The following is a 14,446-nucleotide window of genomic DNA, read 5'->3' on the forward strand; positions in this document are numbered from 1 at the left end:
CTCCTTATGGAATCCCTTATTCCTTTTTGAACCCCTGGATAAACTCTTGATAGAATCCCTGGAGGATTGATGACACCTTATGAAATCAGTAAAACAAATCCTGATGCAATTCCTTGACAAATTTCTGATATAATGTCTAGAGAATCCCTACTGAAAGAACCCATGTAGGAATTCCTGGTGAAATCTCTGGAAGAACTCCTGATATTATCCTAAAAATAACTTCTTATGTAATCCCTGGATGATCTCCTAATGAAATTCACGGAGGAACTCCTGAGGGAATCTCCTGACGAAATCCTTAGAAGAACTTCTGTTGAAAGACCTTAAGGAACTTCTGATTTAATCCCTTGAGAAACTACTCTTAGAACCCAGGGGGAATTGCTGTTGGGATCTCTAAAGAAACTCCCAATGGAATGCGTGAGGAAATCCTCATGAAATCCATAAAAGGAAACTGATACAGTTTCTTGAAGAACTTCAGATATAATTTCTGGAGGATTTTCATGGAATCTCTGAAAAAACTTTTGATGGAATCTCTAGAAGCACTTCTTATGGAATCCCTAAAGGAATCCCTGATGAAATTCATGGATAAATTCCTGCTAAGATTCCTGGTAGAACTCTTGATGGAATCCCTAGAGAAGCTTCTGAAAGAACCCCTGTCGGAATCCCAGTTGGCATCACTGAAAGAACTCCTTCTATAATCCCAAGAAAAACTTCTTATGTTATCTCTGGTAGCACTCCTGATGAAATCCCTAGAAGAAATTCTGTTGAAAGACTTCAAGAAACTCCTTATGGTATTCCCTCAAGAAACTCTTGATAGAATGCCTCGAGGAATTCCAGGTGGAATCTCTAAAGGAACTCCTTATGATATCTCTGGAGGAAATCCTTATGAAATCTCTAAAAACAAATCCTGGTGCAGTTCCTTGAGGAACTGCAGGAATTTCAGGTGGAATCTCCGATGGAACTTCTGATGGAATCTCTAGACGATGGATTCCCTATAGGAAACCCTGATGAAATTCCTGGAGGAATTCCTGATAAGATTCCTAGTGGGATTCCTGATGAAGTCTCTGGACGAACTTCTTATGATATCCTGAGAAGAAATCCTGATGGAATTCCTTGATATATCCTAATATTATTCTGAAACAATCTCTGGAGGAACTCAAGGTAGAATCTCTGAAAGAACTCATGATGAAATTCCTGGAGGAGCTCCTGATGAAATCTCCAGAATAAGTCCTGAAAGAAGCCCTAAAGGTACTCCTGATAGAATCCCTATAGAAATTCCCTATGTTATCCTTGAGTGAATTTCTAAATTTGTTCTTGAAGGAACTTTCGATGAAATCAATGGAAGAACTCCTGATTGAAAATTTCTAGAAAAACTCCTGATGAATTCTCTAGAGGAACTCTCTGTAGAAACTACTGGTGGAATCCCTAGAGGAACTCTTGATGAGATCCCAAGAGGAGTTCTAGGTGGAACCCCTGAAAAAAAATCCAGATGAAATCTTTGAAGGAGCTCCTGATGGAATCCCTGGAAAAACTTCTGATGGAATTGCTAGAAGAACTCCCGATGGAATCCCTAGAAGAACTACTGATAAATTCCCTGGAGGAACCCCTAATGGAATCCCTGGAGGAACTTCTGATGGAGTTTCTGAAATCTCTGAAGGAGTGTAATCTTTACAAGAACCTCTGGTTGAAACTTTTAAAGGAATTCCTAGAGGAACTCCTGATGGAATCCTATGAGCATTTCCAGGTGAAATTTCGGAAAGGAATTCCTTAAAAAATCGTTACAGGAATTCCTAGTTATATTACTGAACAAAAATCTTGATTAAATTTCTGGAGGAACATCTGGTGGAATCAAAGAAGATATTACCGTAGGAATTCTAAAGCAATTTTGATAGAATTCCTGAAGCATTACCAGGAGGAATTCCTGGTGAAATTCCTGACGGAATCCAGGTACAATCCCAGGAGAAATTACTTAAAGATAGATCCTTCAGGAATCCTTCTTGAATACTTCATGATTTGTTTTGGATGCACCGCATGTTTTACGAGTTTTCTGACATTGATTCAATGTCTGGATCAAATGCTCGCAAGATATGTGTTTAATTCTTCCAGGATCATTCTCAAATAGCCCTATGACTGTATTTCGATGCTTCGCTCTAAAAGGCTTCTGTGTTCTTCAAGAAACTCTCCATTTTTTCCTGGATCCATTCCCATGTGTCTGTGATTGCGCTAAGAAACTTGAAAAAATCTTCTTTATTCTTCCATGCAGCCATTCCATGAAAAACCGATCTAGTGGGTCACCGAATTCCGTAAAAATTTGCTATTTTGTTCCTTATCCGAAATAAGGATACACGTATTTTCGGATTTTTGATTAGGGTGACCATTTCCGAAATAGGGTGACCAGAAAAATCGCGATTTTGCAAAATTTTTATTTTTAAAAAAATTATAATTTTGAACCGTTTGACCGATTTTCAATCTTTTTGGACGAAATGACGGCTAAAGATTTTGACTTTTCAGGAAAAATATAAAATTTCACAAAAATTGTATTTTTACATGGAAAAACTCAATAATTTCCGTTTTTTCGTGTTTTGAAGGCCTCGGGACCAAAGGGACTATTGCTGTTCTCATTTTTTCTTGAAAGTTCAGAAAATTTTACGTCTACTGTCAAATTTTCAGCAATGTATGTTTTTTAGTTTTTGAGATATATTTTTTTTTAAATAAAAGATCAGTCATTTTTCATCGGCACACACTCTACAGCGCATTAAATTTTAATGTTAAAAAAAATCATAACTTTTGAATAGCTCAACGGATTTCCAATCTTTTTTTATGGAATGAAAGCTTAAGATTTCAACTTTTCAGAAAAAATAGAAAAATAGAAAACTTTGAAAAGTTTTTTTTTTTCATTAAAATATATGAAATTTTCTAAAAAAAAACTAGAAATTTTTATAATTTTTCACGTTTAAGCATATTTTTATCACATTTTCAATTTTGTCTGAAAAGTTGAAATTTTAAGCTTTCATTCCATAAAAAAGATTGGAAATCGCACAGACCTACAGAGTGTGCCGATGAAAAATGATTGATTTTTTATTTTCAAAAAAATATATCTCAAAAACTAAAAAAACATACATCGCTGAACTTTCAAGAAAAAATGAGAACAGCAATAGCCCCTTTGGTCCCGAGGCCTTCAAAACACGAAAAAACGGAAACTATTGAGTTTTTTTATGTAAAAACACACACTTTTTGTGAAATTTTATATTTTTCCTAAAAAGTCAAAATCCTTAGCCTTCATTTCGTCCAAAAAGATTGAAAATCGGTCAAACGGTTCAAAGTTATAATTTTTTTAAAAATAAAAATTTTGCAAAATCGCGATTTTTCTGGTCACCCTATTTCGGAAATGGTCACCCCAATCAAAAAATCCAAAAATACGTGTATCCTTGTTTCAGATAAGGAACAAAATAGCAAATTTTCACGGAATTCGATGACCCACTAGATCGGTTTTTCATGGAATGGCTGCATGGTCATATTTGAATGCTACCAGAATCCTTTTCGATTGCTTACAGGACTCTTCAAAAATGGTATCATTACCTCCCAAGTTTTTGTTTCACATGCTTCTAATGTACAATTCTTATATCCTTTTCAGTTGCGTTATGAACAGTTTTTGGATGCTTCAGCACATCCTAAATGTCTCCAGGACTTTTTTACAAAGCTTCCGGGATCTTTTTCAAATCCTTTCAAGTTTCTTTCTGAATTCCTCTTGAACACTTCTGGGATTGTTACAATGAGAATTCGCTTTAAGCATCTCTATCAAATAGGGTTTTAATGCGGTGGAAGTGCTGTTTTATGACATGTCTGCAGTTGTAGTGCCATTAAATGCCTATATGCATTTCCATGCTGATTTGGGGCTAATTATGGTATCTTGGATTCCTTCTAAATTGCGTCCGTTCTCACATTTTTTCTTCTCCGGTCACAGGATCCTAATTAAATGTTTCTACGGTTCTTTTTCCAGATGTTTGTAGATTTTTTTTTATCAGATTCTGCTTCTAGGATCATTCTTGAATACATCGGGGATCATTATAGAAGTACATCAGGTATTTTAGAAATTTACCCAAGTTTCCTCCGGTATACTTCTCGAACCTGCAGGACTTTTAAAATGTTCCTTAGGATCCTTCCAATGTCCTTCTAAGAAGCTTCAAAAGTATTCTTCTTGGATGGATCCAAAAGGATTTGGAACTATTTTCAAACGCTCACAAGAGCTTTTTATTTTTATGGCTGCTTCTCGGGACCTATTCAGAAGCTCCAAAGATCATGAATTCAAAGATCATGTATACTTGGAGAATGCTCCTAAGATCTTTCTCGAAAGCTTGAAGGATGATGATGCTTCATCAGTACCACGTTCAACACGTTTCTTTTAAGATGCTTTCAGTCTACATTTTAAAAAGCTCAACGGATCATTATTTAAAAACTAATGATTACTTCAACTATAGTTCTATATGTCATACAGGGTCCTTACTCAGGAACAGTCATACATTCAGCCGCAGCCGGCACCACCTCGCTCGAGCTGTGTATGAAAAGCAAGCTATTTTCAGGAGACGTGTAATCAGTTCACGCAAGCGACCGATCTTAGGTTTAAAGATGTTTTGAGATCCTTGCAATTTTCTCTCAGAATCTTTCCCATAAATCAATGTATTCTTTTACAATACGTCCAGAATCGTTCTCAAAAGCACCAGGATCTTTTTTTAATACATGGAGGGGCCTCATGAAAAGATTTCATGATGTTTTATGATTCTTAGATCTTTCAGAGCTTATTTTAAGATGGTTCCCGGGTGCTACTCAGAAGCTTCAAGAATCCGTATTTAATAATTTCTTTAAGGCTTCCTCTCAAATGCTGCTGAGGCACTTATCGCTTGATATTGGTTGATATTTAGTACTTATCGATTGAATCTAGAATTGTTTCAGAATTCCTATAGGACTATTTGAAAATGCATTAACTTTCTTCAGAGATTTCCCCCAAAAACTTTAGGGATTGTTCATCAAAAATCCTTCTATTTAGATTCCTCTGAGCATTTTTCCATAAGACTTTCTGAATAATCCAGAAGTTTTGTAGGATTCTTCTCAAATGCTACCAGGATCATTGGATCGTGTTCAGAAGATGGTAGGATCCGTTTTAAAATTCTTTAGAGACTTTCTTAAATTTCTTCCAGGACTCTTTTTGGATGCTTCTTCTTATTTGCCTTATGGATCCTTATGAAATTCCTACACCATTGTTTAATAATGCACTGAAGATCCTTCCAGGGTTCATTTTGGATGCTTGTGTGATCCTCACGAAAAGCTTAAAGATACATTTATCATTGAACCAGTATTTTTATGGGACGTTCCAGTATTCTTCTCAAATGCTTACAAGAGCTTTACATTATGCTTCGAAAGTTTTAAGCTTTCCAGAGCTGCTCACGGATGCTTCACAGATTCAAATAGGATTCTACATAGATCCTTTTGGCTGTTTCAGCACCCTTCTCAAATAATAAGGATGATAAAATGCTTTGAGATGACCCTTTTCTCCTCATAGGATTCTTTCTAAAATGTTTGTGGGACGATTGACAGAAGCTACTACGAGAATGCAACCAAGATCCTCCTATGATGCCAAAACAACTCGGAGATTCCTTGATAAACACCAACCTCTCGGAAGGAAGCTTAAGTGATCCATTACAGACCCTTCGAAGTTTCTGTAATTGTCCAATTTTAATGCTTCTGTCATTTGACCGTGCACCCCCGCTAGTTTAAACAGTACCTCATGCAAACCATCGAGGTTCAGTTTTTTCCTCAGCCGAGTGATTAGAGTTCGCGGCTACGAAGCAAAGCCATGCTGAAGGAGTCTGAGGTTCGATTCCCGGTCGGTCCAGGATTTTTCCTTGGCATAGAGCATAATCGTACCTGCAACACGATATACGAATGCAAAAATGGCAACTTTGGCAAAGAAAGGTTTCAGTTAATAACTGTGGAAGTGCTCATTGAACACAAAGCTGAGAAGCAGGCTCTGTCCCAGTGAGGACGTTAATGCCAAGAAGAAGAAGATTAATTCTTTGAGGAATTTCGAGAGGCATCCCTTGATTATTTCTGGGAGAAATCTCTTGTGGAATTCTGGGAGGAATTCCAGGATAACTGCCTTGAAGAATTCCTATAAGAATCCCTTGGATAATTCGCTAGAGAAACCCCTAGACGAAAATTCTGGGAGGAACCCATTGAAGAATACCGGGATAAATTACTTAAGGAATTTCTGGAAGAACTTGAAGAATTCTGGGAGGAATCTCTTGAGAAATGCTGGTGGAGAAAACCTTATAAGAAATTTCAGGTAGAATCCCTGGAAGAATTCCTGATATTCCGGGAGGAATCCCTTAAGGAGTCTCTGAATTAGGTCATTGAGGAATTCCGAGAGGCATACCTTGATTATTTCTGGGATACTCTAGTAGCTCTAGTAAATAACCTGATGGAACCTAGAATTACCCAAGAGGAATTCTTGAAGGAACCTCCTGACAGAACTTCTGATGGATCCCCAGAAGGTACTCGTGGTGGATCCCAGAATGAAATGTGGGAAGAAATAAGAAGAATTGGAATTTTTGATGGAATCCACGTAGAAACTCCTAACGAAATCTATAGAACAATCTCTGAAGGAATTCCTAATTGAATCACTTAAGGAACTTCTTATGAAATCCCTAGAAGAACTCCTGCTGAAAAACTTTTAGGATCTCCTGATGGAATCCTTAGACAAACTCTTGATAGAATTCCAGGTGGAACCTTTTAAAAAACTCGTAATGGAAACCATGGAGGAACTCTCGATTAAATCCCTAAAAAAACCCTGATGTAATCCTTGCAAGAACTTCCGACGTTATCTCTAGAGGAACTTGAAGGCAGATTCCTGAAAGCACTCTTGATGGAATTCCTGGAAGAACTCATTATGAAATCCTGATTCTTTCAGGAACTCCTGATATAATCTCTAGAGGAATTCCAGGTGCAATCTTCGGAGCGATTCAAAATTCTAGAATTTCCGATTCCGTTTGATTTTCAAAATAACTCGTTTTCAAAACAGACGTTTCAACCAACGCCATCTTCAGGAGTTGGAGAAAGAGTAAATTGAATACCACCGGAGATTAAGTGCCATTTCCTACCTAGCTTTTCCTTCCAATCATATACCGAAAGCACACGACACACGCTGGATTAAAGTGCCCTTTCTGGCGACATTTCGGTGCCCATGTCCCGGAAAAAATTGAATTGAATTACGTGCTCTGAGTATTTTCAGTTTTTTTTTTATTTCTCAAGGGAGCGAGTGTCTTAAGATGGTAATGGAGTGAATTAGGGGGGTTCATCTCGGGTTATGAATTTTAAAAAGAGGAATTTGAATGCGCTGCAGACGACTGGGTTAATGGGGGGCTCTTACTCCACGAAAACGGTGCTGTGAGGTGAATTAAATTTGGAAGGTTGAACCTTTCGCTCGAAGAGGAAATGAAGGTGAGTTCGGTCGGAAGATGGAGACGATTTTCTGGCATTGAGATTTCCGGTCGTTAAAAGGAAGGTGACGATAATTGTCTGATGGAACGCTTCAGTACCCTTAGCGACCGTCGCAAAGTATCAGAACGGCGTAATTACAGTGATCGATTTTTTGTTTCAGAAAAATGCTTTCATCGTACTTCCAACATCGAGAATCGAATGAAAATAGACTGAATTTTCAGAATCGGCTGGAAAATCCAAAGAGAAAATTGATCAGTACAGTCGGGGTACCCCCGTTGATTTGACCGCTTTTAATCAGAGTACTTTTTGATTTGACCACCGGTAATTTGCACATCGTTCAAATTAAAAATGGTTTTAACGTCATTCAGCTCATGGAACAGAGTTAAGTGAAAAGCAAAATTGGTGGACGGAACACAGAGCCAAAGGGATAACCAGAAGCACAATTTTCTGTTGTTTGTAGGGTGACTACAAGTTCAATTTAAAAATCTTCACATCTTTTCACATATAAGTATCCTATAACGCAAAAGGAGATTTCGTTTTACATACAAAATATATCATCGGGTTCACCTCAACATTTTCTACACGGAGGGAAACTGAGTCTCTTTTTTCCAACAAAAAAAGCTTTTGTCGTCAAGCCTTGGATAAACATTATCGAACCACTTAGTTCTAATCTGCTTCATGAAATTCTCTTTCATCATACAAGCTACTCTTACCAATTAAGTTTCTTTACACTCGCAAGCAAACACGCCTAGAAGTATGCACCAGCTTAGCTCACATTCACTCACACGTACAGGCCCCAAAATCTACACATATTGGCGACACATGGTCTGCTCTACACTGAAATAAATTAGAGCTTTAAGTAGTTTTCGTCGCTTGCTGCGCCGCAGTCCAGCATCCAGCCGCATACCAGCCTACTTTGCTATGCATAGCAAATCTTATCTCACACTAGTCGGACTCCACCTTTCCCCCATCGTCCTCCTCCGTCACGAAATCCATCCCAAGAACATGGTAGGAAAATATTATGTTTACCACATTTCCCCACAGTAGCTTCGGAGCCGAAGCCAGCAGACTTCATTACGGTAAACTCACTCTAGAGAGACGATAGTGGCCACTTCCATCGCACATTAAAATCGTCTGAGACCGAAGAGCAGGACCACACCAAACGAATCAACCATCAACCCGGGTAGTTTGTTGCCAACTTCAAACGAAATAAACCGTGATTCCGAGCTGAGTGCGAATGCGATGGTGAACTAGGGATGTCAGTATAATTGTGATGATCGATTAATTGATTTTTAATCAATCAATGCGACAAAAGAGTACTCATTTTCTAACTGTTTAAGGTGAAGATGGATCGAAGTCAAATCTGGAAATTTTGAAAGTACAAATCTACAGGACAAAATATCCTATCAAGCTGAAAACTTGTTCGGTTGGTCACTACCATGCAGTTACCAATCCATCAATTTTTTAGCTTGATCTGATTTGTGGTTCTCTAAATTTGTGCTCTTAAAAATTCCAGATGTGATTTAACAGATAACTATTTGACGAAACAAATGACAATCTGACATCCCTAGAGGCAGAAATTCTGCAACTGTACCCAAAGCAAACGAAAGTAAATGGTGCCTTAGTTGCTTGCGTTTAAATGTTGAGAGAGTTGATGACGAAAGGAGAAAAACGCCAAAGCTAGAGCTGGAATTAAAAGCTCTTTCATCCGCGAATTACCCTCCGACGACCCCAACGTTGTTAGCAATTCGGTCCTATTTCCCTTTTCAGATGCTTCGTCATCGTCAAATAGACTTTATTAAATAGCAAAAAACACGTTTTCCAGTTTTTGTGTGTGTTGTGTTCCGTTTTAGTTAGTTACTTTGGGTGAAGGAAGTGTTCAGTTGTTTGTGTTTGAACTTGTTTCGTTGATTTGTTGTGTTGTTTTAAGCGTTTTAATTTGTTGGACGAGTGATTGTGCGATTTTGTCCCTTAAAAGAGAGTGTTGCTACGGAGCGCAGTTTGCTTTAGGAAAAAATCACAGCTTGAGAAGGATTTGTAGTTGTGTTCTGATAGAAAAGCTACAGTTGCTAATAAGTAAAGTAAAACAAATAAAAAGTTGAAGCATCTTTGAAGATTCAATAATATTTTACCGAAATTAGGCAAAGGTAATCTAATCTGGAACCAAATTCCAATCAAAATCAGGAAAAGAATTCAAATGTCTGAGCATTTCTGCCTTATTTTTGGGTAACTCTACAGAATTCCAGAAAAATTCTACATTTTTTTTTAAATTTTACAGAATTTCTAAGACAATTCTGTTTCATTTCTGGGTAAGTTTACCGAATTTTTGGGAAATTCTACAGAATTTCTGGAAAATCTACAGAATTTCTAGTAAATTCTACAGAATTTCTGGGAAATACTACAGAATTTCTGGGAAATTCTACAGAATTTCTGGGAAATTCTACAGAATTTCTGGGAAATTCTACAGAATTTCTGGTAAATTCTACAGAATTTCTGGTAAATTCTACAGAATTTCTGGAAATTCAGCAGAATTTCTGGGAAATTCAACAGAATTTCTGAGAAATGCCACAGAATTTCTAGGAAATTCTACACAATTTCTGGGAAATTCCACAGAATTTCTGGGAAATTCCACAGAATTTCTGGGAAATTCCACAGAATTTCTGGGAAATTCCACAGAATTTCTGGGAAATTCCACAGAATTTCTGGGAAATTCCACAAAAATTTCTGGGAAATTCCACAGAATTTCTGGGAAATTCCACAGAATTCTGGGAAATTCCACAGAATTTCTGGGAAATTCCATCGGAAATCCAGAATTTCTGGGAAATTCCACAGAATTTCTGGGAAATTCCACAGAATTTCTGGGAAATTCCACAGAATTTCTGGGAAATTCCACAGAATTTCTGGGAAATTCCACAGAATTTCTGGGAAATTCCACAGAATTTCTGGGAAATTCCACAGAATTTCTGGGAAATTCCACAGAATTTCTGGGAAATTCCACAGAATTTCTGGGAAATTCCACAGAATTTCTGGGAAATTTCACAGAATTTCTGGGAAATTCCACAGAATTTCTGGGAAATTCCACAGAATTTCTGGGAAATTCCACAGAATTTCTGGGAAATTCCACAGAATTTCTGGGAAATTCCACAGAATTTCTGGGAAATTCCACAGAATTTCTGGGAAATTCCACAGAATTTCTGGGAAATTCCACAGAATTTCTAGGAAATTCCACAGAATTTCTGGGAATTCCACAAATTTCTGGGAAACTCCACAGAATTTCTGGGAAATTCCACAGAATTTCTGGGAAATTCCACAGAATTTCTGGGAAATTCCACAGAATTTCTGGAAATTCGACAGTTTTCTGGTAAATTCCACAGAATTTCTGGGGAATTCCACAGAATTTCTGGGGAATTCACAGAATTTCTTTGGAAATTCCACAGGATTTCTGGGAAATTCCACAGAATTTCTGGGAAATTCCACAGAATTTCTGGGAAATTCCACAGAATTTCTGGGAAATTCCACAGAATTTCTGGGAAATTCCACAGATTTTCTGGGAAATTCCAGAGAATTTCTGGGAAATTCCAAAGAATTTCTGGGAAATTCCAGAGAATTTCTGGGAAATTCCAGAGAATTTCTGGGAAATTCCAGAGAATTTCTGGGAAATTCCAGAGAATTTCTGGGAAATTCCAGAGAATTTCTGGGAAATTCCAGAGAATTTCTGGGAAATTCCAGAGAATTTCTGGGAAATTCCAGAGAATTTCTGGGAAATTCCAGAGAATTTCTGGGAAATTCCAGAGAATTTCTGGGAAATTCCAGAGAATTTCTGGGAAATTCCAGAGAATTTCTGGGAAATTCCAGAGAATTTCTGGGAAATTCCAGAGAATTTCTGGGAAATTCCAGAGAATTTCTGGGAAATTCCAGAGAATTTCTGGGAAATTCCAGAGAATGTCTGGGAAATTCCAGAGAATTTCTAGGAAATTCCAGAGAATTTCTAGGAAATTCCAGAGAATTTCTGGGAAATTCCAGAGAATTTTTGGGAAATTCTACAGAATTTTTGGGAATCTGCACAGAATTTCTAGGAAATTTCATTGAATTTCTAGAAAACTCCACAGAATTCCTGGAAAATTCCAAAAACTTTCTTGGAAAATACCATAGAAAATTTGGAAAAATACCATAGAAAATTTGGGAAATTCCACAGAATTTCTGGGAAATTCCAAAAAAATGTCTGGGAAATTCCACTGAATTTCTAGGAAAGTCCACAAAATTTCTGAAAAATTCCACAGAATTTCTAGAAAATTCCACAGAATTTCTAGAAAATTCCACAGAATTTCTAGAAAATTCCAAAGAATGTCCAGATATTCTGGGAACTTCCATAGGATTTCTGCGAAATTCCAGAGAAATACTTAGAAATTCCAGGGAATTTCTGGAAAAATACAGAGAGTTTTCTGGGATATTCCGGAGAATTACTAGGAAAATCTTCAAAATTTCTGGGAAGTTCTCCAGGATATCTGGGAAATGCCAAAGAATTTCTTGGGAAATTCCACAGAATTGCTGGGAAATACCGCAGAATTTCTGAGAAATTCCACAGAATTTCTGGGAAATTGCACAGAATTTCTGGGAAATTCCACAGAATTTCTGGGAAATTCCACAGAATTTCTGAGAAGTAACACAGAATTTCTGGGAAATTGCACAGAATTTCTGGGAAATTGCACAGAATTTCTAGGAAATTCCACAGAATTTCTGGGAAATTCCACAGAATTTCTGAGAAATAACACAGAATTTCTGGGAAATTGCACAGAATTTCTGGGAAATTGCACAGAATTTCTAGGAAATTCCACAGAATTTCTGGGAAATTCCACAGAATTTCTGAGAAATAACACAGAATTTCTGGGAAATTGCACAGAATTTCTGGGAAATTGCACAGAATTTCTAGGAAATTCCACAGAATTTCTGGGAAATTCCACAGAATTTCTGGGAAATTCCACAGAATTTTTGGGAAATTCCACAGAATTTCTGGGAAATTCCACAGAATTTCTGAGAAATTCCACAGAATTTCTGGGAAATTTTACAGAATTTCTGGGAAATTCCACAGAATTTCTAGAAAATTCCAAAGAATGTCCAGATATTCGGGAACTTCCATAGTATTTCTGCGAAATTCCAGAGAAATACTTAGAAATTCCAGGGAATTTCTGAAAAAATACAGAGATTTTCTGGGATATTCCGGAGAATTACTAGGAAAATCTTCAAAATTTCTGGGAAGTTCTCCAGGATATCTGGGAAATTCCCAAGAATTTCTTGGGAAATTCCACAGAATTGCTGGGAAATACCGCAGAATTCTGAGAAATTCCACAGAATTTCTGGGAAATTCCACAGAATTTTTGGGAAATTCTACAGAATTTCTGAGAAATAACACAGAATTTCTGGGAAATTGCACAGAATTTCTGGGAAATTGCACAGAATTTCTGGGAAATTGCACAGAATTTCTGGAAATTCCACAGAATTTCTGGGAAATTCCACAGAATTTCTGGGAAATTCCACAGAATTTCTGGGAAAATTCCACAGAATTTCTGGGAAATTTCACAGAATTTCTGGGAAATTGCAGAGAATTTCTGATCAATTCCAGAGGATTTTCTGGAACATTCCAGGGAATTACTGGGAAATTCCACAGAACTTCTGGGGGAATTCCTCAGAATGTCTGGTAGACTCCAGAGAATTTCTGGAAAATTCCAGAGAATTTCTGAAAAATTCCAGAGAATTTCTGGGAAATTCCAGAGAATTTCTGGGAAATTCCGGAGAATTACTTGGATATTCTATAGAATTTCAGGAAAGTTCTGGGAAATTCTACAGAATTTCTGGGAAATTCTACAAAATTTCTGGGAAATTCGACAAAATTTCTGGGAAATTTTACAGAATTTCTGGGAAATTCCACAGAATTTATGGGAAATTCCACAGAATTTCTGGGAAATTCCACAGAATTTCTGGGAAATTCCACAGAATTTCTGGGAAATTCCACAGAATTTCTGGGAAATTCCACAGAATTTCTGGGAAATTCCACAGAATTTCTGGGAAATTCCAGAGAATTTCTGGGAAATTCCACAGAATTTCTGGGAAATTTCACAGAATTTTTAGTAAATTCCAAAGAATGTCTGAAAAAAACACAGATTTTCTGGGAATATCCACAGAATTTCTACGAAATTCCAGAGAATTACTGAGAAATTTCAGGGAATTTCTCGGAAAAACCAGACATTTCTGGGAAATTCCAGAGGGATTCTGGGAAATTCCAGAGAATTCCTTGAAAATTTCAGGAAAAACTTGAAATAATTTCTTGGAACATTCCACAGAAAATCTGGGAAATCAACAGAATTTCTGGTAAATTCCACAATATTTCTTTGACAATTCCACAGAATTTCTGAAAAATTCTACAACATATCTGAAAATTCTCAAAATTTCAGGTAATTTCTACAGAATTTCTGAAATTTTCTGGAAAACTCTACAAAATTCCTGGAAAATTCTACGAAATTTCTTGGAAATTATACAGAAGTTGGTGGAAATTCTACAGAATTTCTGGAAAAATTCTGCGGAATTTGCTTGAAATTTTGTGTAATTGCTCAGAAATTCTATGGAATATCCCAGGTATCATATAGAATTTTCCAGCTATCAGGTATCTTTGAAATTCTGCTCTCATTTCTTACATTTATAATCTGATTAGCGATTCTTCAAAGCTGCTTCTTACCACGTGCTCTTACCATTTCCGCGTTTGATTAACAAACCATAACCAATTTTCGTTATCTCCATTGGTGATGGTTGCCAATATAATAGTTTCATTCCATATTATTGTCTTGTGGTGTTTTGTCCGTCCCCTAGAGAAGCCGTAGGCTCGTCTCGTTGTCCGTTCAGACAAACTTGATCTAAACTTATCAAATTCAATGTTTCACTAACCTCCGCACTGTGTATTCTC

General features: G+C 37.0%; 1 protein-coding gene across 8 annotated transcripts in view; it reads left to right on the forward strand.

Annotated features, from left to right (window-relative positions):
* The window catches only part of LOC5576390 (sodium/calcium exchanger 1), a 641,354-nt gene that overhangs the window by 432,468 nt on the left and 194,440 nt on the right, over positions 1 to 14,446 (forward strand). The gene's annotated exons all lie outside the window — the stretch shown is intronic.

Source organism: Aedes aegypti, chromosome 1 (genome assembly GCF_002204515.2).
Source record: "Aedes aegypti strain LVP_AGWG chromosome 1, AaegL5.0 Primary Assembly, whole genome shotgun sequence".
In the NCBI taxonomy this organism is placed as follows: domain Eukaryota; kingdom Metazoa; phylum Arthropoda; class Insecta; order Diptera; family Culicidae; genus Aedes; species Aedes aegypti.